This window comes from Chlorocebus sabaeus, chromosome 7 (assembly GCF_047675955.1).
Source record: "Chlorocebus sabaeus isolate Y175 chromosome 7, mChlSab1.0.hap1, whole genome shotgun sequence".
Classification (NCBI taxonomy): Eukaryota; Metazoa; Chordata; class Mammalia; order Primates; family Cercopithecidae; genus Chlorocebus; species Chlorocebus sabaeus.
In genome coordinates, this window is record NC_132910.1 from 44669545 (window position 1) to 44687865 (window position 18321).

At 35.6% G+C, this 18321-nt stretch overlaps 1 protein-coding gene across 1 annotated transcript in view; it reads left to right on the plus strand.

The window, feature by feature from the left end:
* The window catches only part of GRID2 (glutamate ionotropic receptor delta type subunit 2), a 1473259-nt gene that overhangs the window by 888266 nt on the left and 566672 nt on the right, over positions 1–18321 (plus strand). The window lies entirely within an intron of this gene.

Sequence of the window (18321 nt, forward strand, 5' to 3'; positions counted from 1 at the left end):
TTTTATGGCAGCATAGTATTCCATGGTGTATATGTGCCACATTTTCTTAATCCAGTCTGTCATTGATGGGTTGGTTCCAAGTCTTTGCTATTGTGAATAGTGCCACAATAAACATACATGTGCATGTGTCTTTATAGTAGCATAATTTATAATCCTTTTAGTATATACCCAGCAATGGGATCACTGGGTCAAATGATATTTCTAGTTCTAGATCCTTGAGGAATCGCCACACTATCTTCTACAATGGTTGAACTAGTTTATACTCACACCAGTAGTGTAAAAGCACTCCTATTTCTCCACATCCTCTCCAGCATCTGTTGTATCCTGACTTTTTAATGATCGCCATTCTAACTGCACACCAATTTTTTTTAATAAAACTTATTTTTATCAAAATTTCCCATGTACTCAGAAAAAAAAGTGCTGTACATATAAAACCAATAATGTAAAATAGGAATTGCTAAATGTCTCCCTACATGCTCTTCCCACTCTATGGAAGCAACCTTCAATTTTTGTTTTGTTTTAACTGCTTTCAATATTTTTCAAATATTTTAAATAAAATGTTCGCACTGTTTTTTTCCTGATTTCCTAGATATTGATATCTATTGATATACTAAGATGCAAGGTGAGAATTTAGGTTGCATATTGTCATCTCTCACATGAAGTTACCCTTACCCCACTTCTAATATAGTTTTAACACATTTATAACTAAATTCATATTCAGTGTTATCATTTATATGACTGTTGTTGTTTGGGTTGCTATAATAAAAATACCATAGACTGGGTAATTTATAAACAACGTCTGTTTATTGCTCACAGCTATGGAGGCTAAGAAGTCCAAGGTCAAGGCACCAACAGATGTGGTGTCTGGTGAGGGCTCCCTCTCTGCTTTAAAGATAGCACCTTCTCACTGTGTCCTCACATGGTGCAAGGGCAGATGGTAATAATCAGCTTCCTCACACCTCTTTTATACGGGCACTAATCCCTTTCACAAGGGCTCTGCTCTCATGACCTAATCACATCCCAAAAGGCCCACCTTCTCATATGGTCACCTTGACGAGTAGGTTTTCATGTAAGAACTTTGGGGGAACACATTCAAGCCATAGTATTCTACAGAATTTATGTCCTTCTCACATGTAAAATATATTTATTCCAGACCAATAGCTCTAAAGTCTTTTTTTTTTTTTTTCTTTTTTGAGATGGAGTGTCACTCTTTTACCCAGGCTAGAGTGCAACAGTGCGATCTCGGCTCACAGCAACCTCTACCTCCAGGGTTCAAGCATTCTCCTGCCTCAGTCTCCCAAGTAGCTGGGATTATAGGCATGTGCTATAATCCAGCTAATTTTTGTATTTTTAGTAGAGACAGGGTTTCACCATGTTGGCCAGTTGGTCTCAAACTCCTGACCTTGACTGCCTTGGCCTCCCGAAGTACTACCATTATAAGCGTGAGCCACTGCACCTAGCACCCAAAGACAACTTGTTCCAGCATTAACTCAAAAGTCTGAAGTGCAGAATCTCATCTAAATATCATCTAAATCAGATATGGGTGTGACTCAAGATGGGAATTATCCCGAGGCAAATTTTCCTCTAGCTGTGAGCCTGTGAAATGAAACAACTTATGTGCTTCCAAAATACAATGATTGGACGGACATAGAAAACACATTTCCATCCAAAAAGAAGAAATAGAAAGGAAAAAAAGTGGTAACTTGTCCCAAATTCAAAATTTAATGTTGCAAACAACATTAAATCTCAAGGCTGGAGAATAATTCTTGACTAGATATCCTGCCTTTCAGGCGCACTGGGTCAAGCTTCGGGACACCAAGGTTCCAGGAAGCCCTGCCCATATGGGTTTGTGGAATGCAACCAGTATTGCAGCTCTCACAGGTTAGACTTACATACTGAAGTCTGTACTATTCTGGAATCTCAAGGTTGACCTCACCCCCAGAGCTTCACCAGACCTAATGGGATCTCTCTGTGGTGGCCCCACTCCTGTGGCAGTTCACTGCCTAGGTCCTCAGGCTCTCTGGAACTTCCTTTGAAATCTAGATAGAGTCAGTAGTGCCTCCACAGCTTGTAAATTCTGTGCATCTACACCTGTGGAGATTGCATTGTGCAGATGCCATCATTGTTTACCCCCTGGACCAGGCAGCCCAAGCTGTACCTGGGCCCACATGAACAACAGCACGAGAGGGCAAGGAGTGCTGTTCCAGAATGGGGAGAGCAGAGACTTAAAATTTTTCTGTTCCCAAGGTCCTGGATTTCCTTTTTTTTTTTTTTTTTTTTTTTGAGACGGAGTCTGGCTCAGTCGCCCAGGCTGGAGTGCAGTGGCGCGATCTCGGCTCACTGCAAGCTCCGCCTCCCGGGTTCACGCCATTCTCCTGCCTCAGCCTCCCGGGTAGCCAGGACTACAGGCACCCGCCACCTCGCCCGGCTAATTTTTTGCATTTTTAGTAGAGACGGGGTTTCACCGTGTTAGCCAGGATGGTCTCGATCTCCTGACCTCGTGATCCGCCCGCCTCGGCCTCCCAAAGTGCTGGGATTACAGGCGTGAGCCACCGCGCCCGGCCGGTCCTGGCTTTCTAAGCTTACGATGGGAATGGCAGGCCTGATGATTTCTGAAATGCATTTGTGGAGCTCAACTGTCCATTGGCTTGATGACTGAGAGCCCCTGGCTTCCACCAATCCATATTAATCTTATCAAATACAAACAGTGGAATGGTCACCTCCTTGGTGTTCTCTGTTTTTCATCTACAACATTGCCAGGCTGAGAAATTTCCAAGTCTTTTTCTGCTTCTATTTTTATTATGATTTTTTATTTAACTTGTTTCTCCCTTCTTGCCTTTTACTATAAGCAATTAAGAGAAACCATGCTACATCTTCAATATCCTATTTCAGTGCTTGTAAGTTTCACCTTCCACAAAACCCTGGGGCACAATTCAGTCAAGTTCCTTGTCACTTAATAACAAGAATCACTTTTCCTCAAGTTTTCAATGACATGTTTCTCATTTCTGAGACCTCATCAGAATGACCTTTATTGTACACATTTCTATCAATATTCTGATCACAACAATTTAGGTAATCTCTAAAAAGATTGAGGCCTTCTCTACAGTTCTCTTCTTCAGAGCCCTAGAAAGAACCCCCTTTTATGGTAAATTCATAGCTTTTTCTAGCATGCACCTTCAGATTCTCCCAGGTTCTGCCCATTACCCAGTTCCAAATCTGCTTCCACATTTTAAGTTATTTGTTACAGCAGCACCCCAGTTTTGGGTACAAAATTCTGTCTTAGTCAGTTTGGGCTGATTTAACAAGATACTTTAGAATGGGTAATTTTTAAACAACGTAAATTTATTGCTCACAATTATGGAGACTGAGAATTTCAAGATCAAGATGCCAACAGATTCCGTGTCTGATGAGGGCTCCCTTTCTACTTCAAATTGTGCTTTCTTACTGCATCTTCATGTGGTAGAAGGGCAAAATTTGATAACCAGATCCCTTACATTTATCAGTGCACTAATCCTATTCATGAGGGTTCTGCTCACATGACCTAATCACGTCCCTAAGGGCTCAACTTCTGATACCAGCACCTTGATGACTAGGTTTCAACACAGGAATTTTGGAGGGTTACAAACCTTCAGATCATAGCGGTGGCCATCTAAACATTTTTTTCTAGTTCCAGGGAGGATCTGATGATAATTCAATATGTACACTTTTGCTCAATCACGTTAATTTTTTGTTCAGCACCATACCGAAGTATCCACATATCCATTGATTCCAAATCGCTTCACCACCTGTACCTGGCAGAGGGAATATGGAACTAAGGAATATATGGATAGTTTTGTGTGGTACTAAACAACAACAACACCAGCCCCCCCTCCCCCCAACACACACACACACACAAATGTGTGTATAAAAAGCCTGCAGTAGATCAGAATCCTTACCTCCTCATGCAGTGGTAACTTTTACCCTTTGAACTCTGAGAATGACACCACTATTGGTGGTTTTCATTTCTGTTGACCTCTTTGGATGAGCATATTTAAAACTACTAAAGTTCAAATTTGTCACATTGACTTTGTATCTATTTTTTATATTATATTTTAAAGTGGCATAGTTTAAAATGCCCAATGGTTTCATTCTTCATGTTTATGTCATAATTTGTTACCTAAATCAAAATGTTTCAAGAAAGGGAACTATCTAACACTTTTGTTTTTATTAAAATAAAAAGAAACAACAAACTGTGTTGTTTTTATATAGACTTCTTGTTTATAACCTTGATATTTCTGGAATTTAATATAGATTTCTATATTTTATTAAACTACATCTCAAAAACCATTATTGATTTCTATAAATTGACATAGCCATTGACTTAATAAAGAGGACTTAATTCAGCTCTGAAGGAAAGTCTTATTCTTTATCCAAGATCTACTGTCTTTTCAACTTCATTCAGAAATTTGGCAGATTGAATAACCCTTGACATTTTAGTGAACTACCTGACAATTTCAATTATAGTTTGAATTTCAAAGAGCAAATATTTGAGGTATTTCAGGTTCCAAATCATATCCAACTGTCAACCCTAAAAATGTCCTTTACTTGGCTCTCAATAACATTTTTTCCATTTGAAATGTTTTAAGTTTCTTAAAGTTATATTCAAAGCTAAAGATAAGGAATTTTGAACAGTGTAAACTTTTACTAGGACAGAGAAAAAATACACAATTTAGCAATATGACCTAATTTTCTAGCTTCAGAGCTAGATCATCCTTTGACTAATTATTTTTCTTTTGTGTTACTGTTTTAATCATAATTCTTATTATATATTTTGGGACTTTGACATAATTATTTTCATTAGATTTGCAGAGACCTTTATTCATAAAGCAAGTTTAAGTAAAAGAAAGTTAAGGTATAAATTTCAATATAATGTAAATATGATTTAGAATATTTGAAAATTATTTGTGATTTGTATGGCTTAAAATAGATAATCTACAAAATAATTTGAAGAATATTTAGAAATTAATCTTAATTTATCTCAGAAATTTTATTAGCTCTGAGAATGATCTGGCATAATTGCAAGTATTGAAAATTTCAGATAAAGTTGATTATGCATTTTAACAGTATACTAGCAAAATAAAGTTTAATAAAATTAGAAAGATAAAGAAGCATGTATTTTATGTTTTAATGGAGATTCTTATTCATTTTTAGCAGAAAAAACAGCAAAACTCTAGACAGTCTTTGCAATAATGTACTGGTAGTATGTATAATGAAAAACCATACCTGGAAAGAATGTAACCATGTTAAAGGATCAGTTGGTAAGAAATGCTGCTTTCCTGCTTCTTACTACTCTGTGTATCAGAATCTGAAACTGCCATAGCAAGCTGTCCTCCTATTGGCTCACATACCTAACTCCTAAAATGTTGAGAGAGATTCTTTAACTATAGCTCTTATAAATGGAAACATTAATTTATTGAACATAATTGAACCCACAAAATGATTTTTCAATTATATGTAATTTTTAATTTTAACACTTACAAATATAATATAATTTTTACAAATTTACTCTAAATATATTTTATACGAATTATAAATTGTGCACAGAGCCGTTTTTACATATCTTTAATTCTTTATCACTAAGCGTTGTTTTAAAAAATCTTACTTTTGGAATAATACTAAAAATAGCAATAAACATTTATTTTTCGTCTTGTCACATCCAGATTTGTCTAATTCTCTCCCATGTGTCCCAAATTGCTTTTATCCAAGCTCAATCTGCCCTGACATATCAATTCTTATTGTCAAGTAATATGTAACTATCTTTGTAAGAGTATCAATCTCTGCTTTTAATTTATTCAAAATTCATTTTAGGCATATTTTATTTATCAAAAACATTTCAAGAAAATTTTATCTCTGCACTATTTTCTGGAAAATGCCAACCATAAATTGCTTGCTCATTATACCCATAATATCCATTTCTATATGACCCTTCATTGTTCTTTTTACACCTTCACAATATCTCTTTATAACAAAATATTCTGCCCTTTATATTCTACATTTGAAGACGTGATGGTGATTGGATAATGATCCATTTTATTTTCACTGGGACTAATGTCTTATAGTCCCCTTACAGACATAACCATGATTCTAGAAGACAGGAACAGTAATTTACCTAGAGAGGAACTGAATCCATAACCTTACTGACACTTTGCTTTTTTAACAAAATGAGGCAACTAGCAACTGAAATCATTCCATTTAAAATAATTTCACACCTCACTTAAATAACTTGAAAAATGAAGCCTTACAATAGGCCAACATTCTGTTTTTAGGAAAATAAATAGCCTTCTCTAACAAATACATTTTCTCTTAAATCCTTACATTAGCAACTTGAATGATAAACACTTCAGTGAATAGTTTACAACTTATGGTGTGAGATACAAGATTTTATTCCTAAAAGCAAGGGATGGGTAGGTCTTAAGAAAGATTTCAGGCCAGACTCTGTGGCTCACGCCTATAATCCCAGCACTTTGGAAGCCTGAGTTGGGTGGATTACCTAAGGTCAGGCATTCAAGAGCAGCCTGGCTAACATAGCAAAAGGCAAAACCCGTCGCTACTAAAAATACAAAAAATAGCTGGTGTGGTGGCAGCTGCCTGTAATCCCAGCTACTCAGTAGGCTGAGGCAGGAGAATTGCTTGAACCTGGGAGGCAGAGGTTGCAGGCAGAGGTTGCAGTGAGCCAAGATTGTGCTATTGCACTCCAGCCTGGGCAACAAGAGCAAAACTCCATGTCAAAAAAAAAAAAAAAGGAGATTTCTGTTGATTTTAAAATTATGCTGAGCTAACCACACTGTAAGTCATACTGCAAATCATGTGAAATGTGTCCATAAGAACAAGCCTACTGAATTAAGGTATTTCCTGCCTTATTTCATGAGGCAATAATGATTTGTTCTGTAGTGGGGTGCATATATTTTTAAAATGTGTTATACCAATGGGTCTACAAAAGAAAGAAATAAAAAGCAAAACAACAACAAAAAGATCACATCATTTCAACAATTGTGGTGATCAAAACCACAGAATATTTACTTCAAGTGTGTCCTCATCCTTAATTAGCACAAATATTAGTATTACCAGAATACTCTTAAAGACTCTCTTCTAATAATTCTATCATCGAGTCATCTTGGAAGGAAGGTTTTTAAAGCCAGTTAGTCAGCCTGCTTTATGATTGTTTATGTAGAGGAGTACAAGTGACTCTCAGAATTACAGTGTCAGCCCATCTCCTTGGGTCTGAAGGAGACCAAGGGATCATTATCAAATAGATCCTTTGATATGGTTTGGCTGTGTCCCCACCCAAATCTCATCTTGAATTGTAGTTCCCATAATGCCCATGTGTCATGGGAGAGACAATGGGAGGTAATTGAATCATGGTGTGAATTACCCCCATGCTGCTGTTCTCATGATAGTGAGTTCTCACAAGATCTGATGGTTTTATAGGGGCTTTTACCCCTTTTGCTCTGCACTTCTCCTTCCTGTCACCATGTGAAGAAGGACGTGTTTACTTCCCCTACTGCCATGATTGTGAGTTTCCCAGCCATGCTGAACTGTGATTCAATTAAGCCTCTTTCCTTTATAAATTACCCAGCCTCGGGTACATCCTTATAACAGCATGAGTATGGACTAATATATCCTTATTTTCTCTCTTCCTTTTGTATTCTGACATGAGTAAACTGTGAAACTGTGCTAAATAGGAATGTGTGCTAACTGTGAAACACTCATAATTATTTCAGTAAATTATGAAACATATAAGAGATTCAAAATGGGTGTATGCTTATTTAAAATAGATGAAGAAAGTCTTGGAATACATCTTCAGGATACCCGCTGAATTATAGGGCCACAATTGTACCTCACAGCATTTATGGCCTCAAATCTAGTGACAGAAACACATATTAGTCCCATTCTGTAGTTTCTAATAAAGATTGATTCTCAAAATAAAAGCTGACTAAAGGGCAGAAATACATACAGTAATCTTCAAGATTTTTTTTCTCTTTATCTGCCTGGAGTTAGTTGAAGCAAGCTTTGACGAGTCATTTATTTAATAGTTTAGTGGAACTCATTCCTACTCTTGAACCTGGAGTGGAATATAAGAAATAAAGAACAATGGAATCCAATGATGTATTTCAGGATATAATTGGTTGTCTATACTCAAAGCTGATCTTATCACTTGAGACGAAAAAAGTAAAACAAAACATCATAGTGGAAAAAAAAAAGTTTATGTTTACTAACCCTGAAAACTTAATTCTTGTAAATAACCTAACCCCAAATAGAAAATATGTGTCATCAAACTAATTTGTGCAAAGCCATAATTTGTGTAGAAATGATTGAGGTATAAATATAACACTTTAGTGTGTTTTAAGGAGTTTTATTCAGATAAGCTATTTTTTTTTACGATAGGCTTGAAAATAGAGTATTTTTTCTAAAACAAGGCTTTTGTCTTTCCTTCTATGGAAAGGTGCAGGGCTTTAGTTATTTCTGCTGGACTATTACGTGTGGACTGGCAGGTATTGGCCTACTTTTCATAATCCTAATAAGTATCCAGTGGAGCCAGTATGAAAGCTCATTTAGAACAGGGACAAACTGTCTTGCTCGCTGAAACAAGTTCAGTACCTAGCAATGTGTCTGGTACATTTTCAGGTGCTCAGAAAGGCTGAATTGCTTTGTTTATTAATTAAATAATATAGACTCAAATCCATTCAGTCCCTGACCAGGACTCTTCATGAAACAGTGGATCTCAAAATCGTTTGCTGAACCTACAATATTGCATCAATTGAGAACTTGTTAGAAATAAAACTTTTCAGACCCCATGCCAGACCCTCTAAATCAGAAACTATTGGGGTAGGCCCAGCAATCTGTGTTTAAAAAGTCCTCCAGGTGATTATACTGTATGCTAAAATGGAGCACCATTGATGTAAACAATCCTCAAATATATTGTGCACAACTTTTTAGAATTATGAGAGTGGCTTAAGGGTATATTACAAGAAGAAAATTCCTATGGACAGATTGTGGATAATTTTAATTTCTCAAGAATTTTGTTCTAATTTTTTTTATGTATAGGATAGTTGGAACGCATGTTCTACTTCTTACGAGTATCTTCATTTTAACTATAGGACTATTCCCCTCACGTAGCAAACTGTGTAATTTGTTTAGGAAGGCCGACTCAGTTTGAGTTACTGGTACAGATACAAGGACCTGAATACGGATAGATTATTAGGGAGGTGTTCCCAGGAAGCACAAATGAGGGAGTGGTGAACATGAGAGAGGTTAAGGAGAAAAGCCAGTCAAGCATGTGTTAACAGGAAAGCGTTACAATTGTGGGCAAATAGGTCTCAATCCTGTGGAGAACCATCTGAGAAAGCATGTGTGGAATGTATCTCAGAATCACCCAGTGGAGAGTGGAGAGACTGAAACATTTATGTCCTTAGCCTCATTGTTTGAGAGCTGATCTCCAGTGATTCTAACATACGCTATCTTCCAGGTTATATTTGTGTATGGCCAAATATTTGTGTATGGCCAAATATTTGTGTATATTCCAGGTTATATTTGTGTATGGACAAAATCATCAGGCAGAGAAGATGAGACACAGTCCTTGAGGTGGGACATGTCAATACACAGGAAGGTTGAATTGTCACTGCCTTGAGAATGGAAGAAGAGCAGAACTGACTATGCACAGAACAAGAATGAGGGTCAGCATTAACTGTGGGTTAGAAGCCATGAATTTACAATAACACCAAAGCATACAGTTGTGTGTTCCATTTCTAGGAAAGGTAGAACAGTGAATTCTAAGACGTATAAATGGCATACAGAGTAACTCTAATTGTTTTATAGGAAGTATGCAATCATAAACACTGACAGATAGGCATACATGTAAAATTTTTAAGAAAGGTCATGATCACTAGAACAGAGCAGATGACTTTGAATGTTCTTGCTTTATGTGATCATACATGGGTTCCTTTGTCAAATTCTATAATTCTGCTCTGCAAGTAACATTTTGTTTGAGCAGTTGGCATCTGGTGCCTCAGTTTCAACTAATATTCTGTTACTAAACACAGTTCAAATACCATAAGGTAATTTTTTCAATGGTAAGAAAAGGTACTTTATACTTCATCCTAGTGAAATAACACAGGCAGGGAAGTCAATTGCTTGGAATTCTGAAAGGTTTCCATGCTGTCTAGTCCAACACCATTTGAAAACATTTTTGCAGTAGGCCACAAAGCTGCCTTTTTATGGAAGAAACTATGAAAGAAATTTAGAAACCCCAGAAAGCTCCAAGGTCCTGTTCTGATTCAGTAAAAATTTCAAAGATTATACCTCGTGAGCTTACTTTGAGAATGACAAATACAAGTAGCTTAGGAAGATGGACATGGAAATTCACCTTTTACATTTCTCTGCTTTTTCTTTTGGAAACTTTGTGTAGAAGAAAAACAATAAAACCTTTTGAATTTTCTTTCCTGTGAAGTCTTTTAATTTTAGTAGAATCATCAACATTTTATGCCACTCTTAAAATTCTAGAAAGCAAAATCCCCATGTAATATTGGAAAAGTCCAAGGATAACAGAAATATTGAACTAGGAATGTTTTGCAATGAGTAATAATTAGCTTCCATAGTAGCTTCATCAACGATGAGCTACTTGTAACAGTATACTACCTAGCTACAAAAAGACTTCCATTAGTGTAAGAACAGTAGTAGATGAACTAACTGTCTAACTATAGAAACTAGATGCTTAATTGCCATGTTGCTTTATTGGCACAGTATCTAAGAGTCTTTGTCCAATTTCTCCTCTAGAAGCTTTTCTGTTTTCCTCCTCTGGTGACAATGGGAAATTTTGTTGTGATGAAAGAACAGTAACAGATAACTGTTTCTCTGGTTAAGTGTCAGGTGCAAATATTTCTCTGGTTAAACATCAGGAATATACATGTGTATGTGAGTGTATGCCTGTGTGTATATGAAATTTTTAATCAGTTAACCAGTGTAGCAAATTGCTCACATTCTAAAAAGAATATGGAAACTAAGTCTTACTAAGGAAAAGCACATTTTCTTATACCACTTTAAGGCAAATAGTCATGGAACCACCTTTATTTTTCAAAGTCTTCTATGGTTTAGTCTCTTTCTCTATCAGTTATGCAATGGATGCACATAAGTTAACACAGTGGAGTATAAGTAAACAAAAGTCTAGTGTATCCCAAAAATGTTCTGCAACATTCAGTTTAACTGTAATTATTCTAATTTTGAAAACTGCATAACAGGTTCTGCAACTTAGAAGCAGAGGGCTATGAGAAAATTTTGTAGAACATATCTTTACTAATTATGAACTCTGGCATCCACTCCTGTTTCACTTTATGATTTGGGTGAGTTACTTTAACTTTTTGTTCCTCAATTTCTTCAAATTTAAAATGCACATAGTTCTAGTGCTTGCATGATAAGGATGTTGTGAGAATTGAATGAGTTATCTATATGTATGTGTGTGTGTATATATATAAAAACACATAGTGTCATACATAGTAAGCACTCAATATTAGCTTATACTATTATTATTGACATACTGTAAATAGTGTTCAATAAGCATTTACTGGATAGAATAAATGCTGTCAAGCACGACCATTTATGAGTACTGTCAAAAGTACTCCAGTAACTTGAATGATTTTTGAGTACATATAATGTTCCAGATGCTTTAGATACATTTAGCCATTTAGTCCTCACTATTCCTCCCTGAAGAAAATGTCATTCAGCTCATCAGGAACCTGAGACTCAGGGTATGTAACATACTTTGTTACAGTTAAGGAGGTCCAGCATTTGAGTTCAAGCCCATTTATTCAACTTTTATTTTATTTTTCTAGTTTCAGATAGTCTCCAAGTCCTGAAGTATTTGAGTTTGCCAACTTTGAATTTAATATTTCTATACTTAATTACTATGCAAAAAGTTAAGATCTTCTCACTTGAGAAAATGCCAATTGATTCATTTTCTGATTTAATTTTTTAATTAAAATTTTTTCTAATGACTTCCTTTTTATATCAGCTTATCAAATAATTTAGTCCTATGTGAGGTAGGGATATTCACAGATGTGTAAGGATGAGTTAGGGCTACAGGGTTCTCTTATTTCCACAAGAACATTTAGGAAAAGAAATCTGACCTGTTCCTAGCAACCCATTTTATTGAAACCCTACTATGTGTCACTCACTGTAAAGGGATAGACCAGTGACCAAAATGAAGTCCTTACTGCCGTGAAACTTATTCTACAGCACAGAAAGAGATGGTAAATAGGTGACTGTGTGTGTATGTTTATTTGTCTCGGGTGGGGTAAATGCTCTAAAGAACAGGACAAAAGTAACAGAGACACATGAGGGGGCAAGAATAGATGATCATAGAAGTCATGCCTGATGAAGTGACATGCAGAGACCTAAATGAAACGAAGGAGGGGGCTATGTGTGTGTCTCTAATGGAAGAGCAATCCAGGAGGCAACATAAAGACAAAGGCTGAACTATACTAGAGGACCAGCAGGGAAGTCATTACAGCTGAACCAGAGGGACTAAGGGGTTATATAAAATATGGACAACATGGCCCTCACAGCCACTTACATAGCTAAGTACGATTTCATTAAGGCTGGGATAGAGGTTGACTCAGAGTGTCAGGCAAGCACAAAGTTTGGGATAATACCGCTTGGGATTAGGGAGATAGGAGTGGAAAGGATTTAACATTTTGTTCACAATTTGAATTATGAGAAACACTTTGTCAAAGAGAGAAACTGAGAAGAGATCAAAAGGAACAAAGCAAAGCATGAAAATCCACAGCTGTGAAGAACTCATATATTGCATTTAGATGTGATCAATAGACTTTAAGAACTTTATTTGTTCTTTATTGGCTTCAAGATAGCAAGAAAGCCTTAGTTCATAAATCCTAGCAATTAAGTGCCAATTTGCCCCCACATCATTTTAAGTGTTGATCGAAATCCAACTAAGAACTCATATTCATCTGTTTGCCTGTCATACTTAAGAATTAATTTACTCTGCCAAGGGTCATTTAGCTATTAAAAAATAATAGCTACAAGAAAATAAATATTTTAGTGTAATTTTCTGATGGTGCCAAAAGTTAACATATTAGCGTATGGTAAAATAGGCAAGGGATGAGGGGTCCTTCAACAAACACTGCTTTTCCTAATGTTTTGGCATAATGCACCTTAAATCACTACAACAAACATCCAAAAAAACCCAATGCCAGCAGATACAAAGAATTAAAGACAGTAACACAGTGGTTTCTGATACTGGCAATAATTTTTAAATCTTTATTCTCATGAGGTAAAGTACTGAAATCAAGAATTTACTTTTAATCACTGTTCAATCTTTGTTTAATACTATAGAACACAGGAAGGTTGGTCTATGCCACATGATGAATGCAGTCTATTTCTTGCATTACACATTAGGAAGCAGAGCAGGTAGCACAATGTTGGCTAAGTCTCAGCGGTGGCATATTTTCATCTCCCACGGGGTGTGGGAAGACCCCACTGCACAGCAGTAACAATAAATCTAGCATATCCGTTTATGAAATAACTTTGGCAGTAATGGCAAGAGGATTTGGGTGAAAGTGTATTTGTGGTCTTCCAGCTGGAAGATCAGAGCAGAGATTCTAAAGCAAAAAAGCAGAGTGGAATAGCAGATAGTGGCTGCTTGGATAAGAACAGAAGACAGTTGAGGATCCATGCTGAGCGCAAGGGGAAATGCAAACAAGACAGTCCTTTCAGAATATCCCCATGCTGCCCAATGTTGGCGTGAGGGATTACTAATGCCATCTGCTGGATATTCTTGGGATTTAAAAATGGAATCTAAACAAATAATACTCCAGTTTCCCTATGTCTTGGCTTCAGTTCTTAAAAGAGAAAAACAGCAACAATAACCAGCTAAAGAAAACAAGTGATGAAAACAAAACTCAGGTCATGTACATGTTTATTATACCTTGAGAAGGTTGGAACTTTGTATGGCCACTGTATTTCAGACATAGTATTTATAATAATTGAATTTTTTTGGTTGGTGTGTGTTTGTTTAGTTTTAGCAGAACTCTGTAGTGATGTACTTTGGCCATATGCAACACTCAGGCAACTGGATATAGTTTTTACTGTAAATCCACAAAGCCCGTGCTAAAAATATATTATACACTATAAAATTTATATACTACATACTCTCTTTTGTTGGAGAGAACATTGTGGTTTTATTTTGTTTTTAAATCGGGATAAAAATAATTAAAAGGAAAGAAGAACATTTGGTCAAAAACATTACATATCCATTTGTGTCTTATATAAAATATCGTAAGTCATCTATTGTTTTTGTTTTGTGGAAATATTTTCCTCTATCATGCTCTCTGTAGGATTATTGTGAGATTGCAATTTAAAATGACAAAATTCCTTCTGGTATTTCAATAAGATTTTAGAACCTTTAGAAATGTGTAGCTAAATTAACATTGATTATAGTCTACATTTTTGAAACCGTACTAATCCCATGAGACTTGCAGTGGGAAAAAAAAAAAATGGTTTCTATGGTCAAATCTATTTGGAATATTCTATAATCCAAATATCTTCTCCTAGAGATCAATAAGACACATGAACTGAGATGTGAGGAGTTGATATTTACTGACAGTTTACCACATACCATTATCTCATTTAATGTTTGTTCTGATTCTATTATGTGGGCACTATCATTATTCAAAAGGAAGCAGGTTTATAGGGTTTATAATTTGTTCAATGTCACACTAAGAAAATAAAGGTACTGGATCTGACTTCAGAGATTGCACTCACAAGTACAAAGCTATATGTCCCATAATATCAATCAGTGAAATAATATATATTGATATAATTTTATGTTAATTATATTTCTATATTCACGTTAACCTGTTTAAAGCTTTGAGCAATAATATAGTAATATCATCTGTTTAACTTTGCTTAACCCAACATTTCTAAATCTAGTTAGTTACAGGAAACTCATTAATTTTAGTGGAACTAGCATCCTACGGAATTCAGTTCCAAAAGTGCTGATATAATTAAGCTATAGTATTGCAATAGATGAGAAGCCAGGAAGGGAGTGGCTCTTTAGTGTTTCTCTGGCCACTTGTTCCACCATATCTGCTGGTGTTCTCTGCCTATGCATGTCCCATGCTGGTCTCCACCTGACGATTTGGAAGGGCTAGAAATAGGGAAGCAAACACCTGATATCTTTGCTGCTGCAGGTGCACAGAGCACTGGAACTCTCTGCATAAATGTGTAATATTTAGGACATCCTGCAAAAGGAACAAGCTTAATTTAGTTAGGCCACAAGGTTGAGTGATAAACAGCACGTTGCTGTTATTGTTTAGTCCATTAAATGATCCCCTGTACTTGTAGGAACTGTTCCACATTTATTACCAGTGAGAAACAAGCTCGGGTAGTGTTGTTGATTTCCTTGTGTTGGATTGCGTTATACTTAGCACATATAAAGATTTGAGAATGAATGGTGGAAGACACAGTGATAAATTGTCGAGCTTTCCTAAAGATTCAGAAGTTCTAAAGTTCCTGCCAGTGACAGATGGTCTGTCCTTACTCATTGCTTGTCTTCCTGACAGGACTTGATTTTTTTTTTTCTTTTTTGCTCAATTCCCTTACAGTAAGTTCAGTTTCTTGGGAAGTGGGATAGTTTCATTTGTTATAATTACATTACTGTATTTCAAAGTGGCATCAACTCTCTATGAACATGTCATGCTCTTTTTAGATTATTAATGTGCACATGTGTAATGACAAAAGGGAATTATAGGATAAGAGGAAGAGAGGAAATATACTACCAAGGGAAATCCATACCTCAATCTTTCTGTCATTTTGATAAGCAAGCATACTATTAAATAGAGTCCTCACTGGATAGTGTTTTTTTTAATAAATATTATTTTAGTACCTCCAATATTTTATAATAATTGAAAACTTTTTGAAAATTTTGTTTAAACCGCACAACTAGTGTTTATGAGCTTGTAAAATATTTCTAAGAATTCACACAATGAGCCCAAACAACTATAACAATGATGTGCTTAGATATTAAATAGTTTCCAAATGAAAAATGGAAAATTGCAATTAAATTTCTTAATTCCCTTCATCGATTTCAAATATGTTCACTGCTAAAATAGGAGATTAGAAGATATGTTATTTAGATAAGGAAGGTGGGAAAAGAAAACAATTCCCTGTGGAAGTAAATATAAAGGCTTTAAGAATTCTAGCTTGTCTTCAAATAACTTCAAAAATCCAGAAGTAATTTAGCCCTCAAGTTAATAATGCCACTAGTGTGATATAGCATTATATAGCTGCAAGTGTTACCAGGTGGAAAGAGATCAACATTATTTAAAAATATAAAAACAATCAGGTTAATTGATTTGGGATTTACAATAGTTGTCTTCTGTTGTCTACACAAAGAGCTCAGAAATTCTTTTTATGTAATTTTTTTTCATAAGAGTGCCCACTCCATATTATCTCAATTTGATAATACATGAGAAGTGTAAACAACATTATTGCTCCTTTTTCTCCTTTATTTCCTTTAATTCTACTTGTACTGTGAGTTTAACCTCTTTGAAGTGATATGCATATAAGTGCATATATGTTTCACTGAATGTATATATCATACTATAAATTTATATGTGTGTGTGTGTATGTGATGTATGTGTATAATATACTACTCCTTTAAGTGAGAGAATTCAAAGCTTACTGGATTTCCAAGGTCTAGGCGATTGAACTCCATTTTATCTTTTTATTCCCCTTACTAAATGCTCCTACCATTACTGATATCAGTTACCTTTTTATTCAGTGGCTTTTTAGCATTGCTTTATTTTGGTAACATTCAATTAGAAAATCTCAGAGAACTCATGCCAGCCCACTGGTTATGCATGAAGATGTTAACCTAGACCTAGGGAAATTATAATCCTTGTTTAGTGAACATTTTCTCAAATAGTAAATGGAAGAATTAACTGTGTAGAACATTATGAAAAAGTTTCAAGCTTCTTTAACACATGGGGTCACAATAATAATACATGGATTTTAGTTGTGTATCTATTGCATATACATTGATATATAATTAAAAAGACAAGACATATCTGTCTTTTTATTCTTAAGGACCATTCTAGTATAATTGGATTTTCTTCTCCAGATAAAAATGTGTTGGAAAAAGGTTCTAATTATTCAATATTTTTGAAAAGGCCAACAAATATTGCATAATTTTAAAATCATGCCTTTATAATATCACAGAAGTAAAAGTTACTCTAGTGAGTATGTTTATTAAAATGTATTAAGATTACAAAAAGGTGCATAGATGAAGTTAATAAAAATGTTTTTCTTTAAAGATAAGATGAGCTGAATTACTCTAACAAGTAGACCCAAAATGTATTGTTCCGCTACTAAAGGTTTGTTTCATGTCAGCTCAGTACCGCAGCATAGAGTAGAAAAGGGGAGTCTGCTCAGTGCACTGGAGCTATTGTGGCTTCCAGGGTCCTCTATGCATGACGTCACAATCCTAGTAAGCTGGAATGGACGGAGAGCAGACACAAGCACATGGGAGGTTTTATGAGTCAGGTTTGAAAGTGGCATACATCACTCTGCTCACATTTGATTGGCTTAGAACTCTGTCACACGGCCTTGTAATTCTACCCTGCAGTGGAGGATAGGAAATGTAGCCTACCTGAGTGTCCCAGCAGAAGGAGAGAATGGATTTTCATGATCATCTCACAGTTTCTACCACATGAACCCTTGACTTTGCTTAAAAATAGAGATGACTTTAAATGATTATGCTATTAATATAGTCTAGTTTTTCTGATAAACTTTGTATCCACTCACTTGTTTGTAGGGCAGAGTATTTTTAAAATTCATTTAGTAACCTAAATTGGAGACTAAGTTTGAGGACTAATGATTTTAGAATAGTTGGTTAAATAGAACTGGTAGGAGACCTGGGAACTTGAGAACCCAAAAGAGATTCAAATAGACTCTTTCTTGAAAATGCACATTAAGACATATAGGACCCATACTGAAGGTTCACAGATACTTAATGCCCACCTATGGTGAAGAGCACTCAATTTAGAACATGAAGATATATTATTTATTTATTTATCTGTAGTAATTTGCTAATAATTGTTTGCTTGTAACAAATTTATACTGCTAAAATATCTTATATGTTAATACTCACGAATAAAACCGAAGACGAGAAGGAGAGACTATCTCCTTGCTGACCCTAAGCAACAGAGGATAGTACAATGAGTGGAATCATGGCTTTAGACAACACATTTGTCTTTCTTCTTCACAGAAATA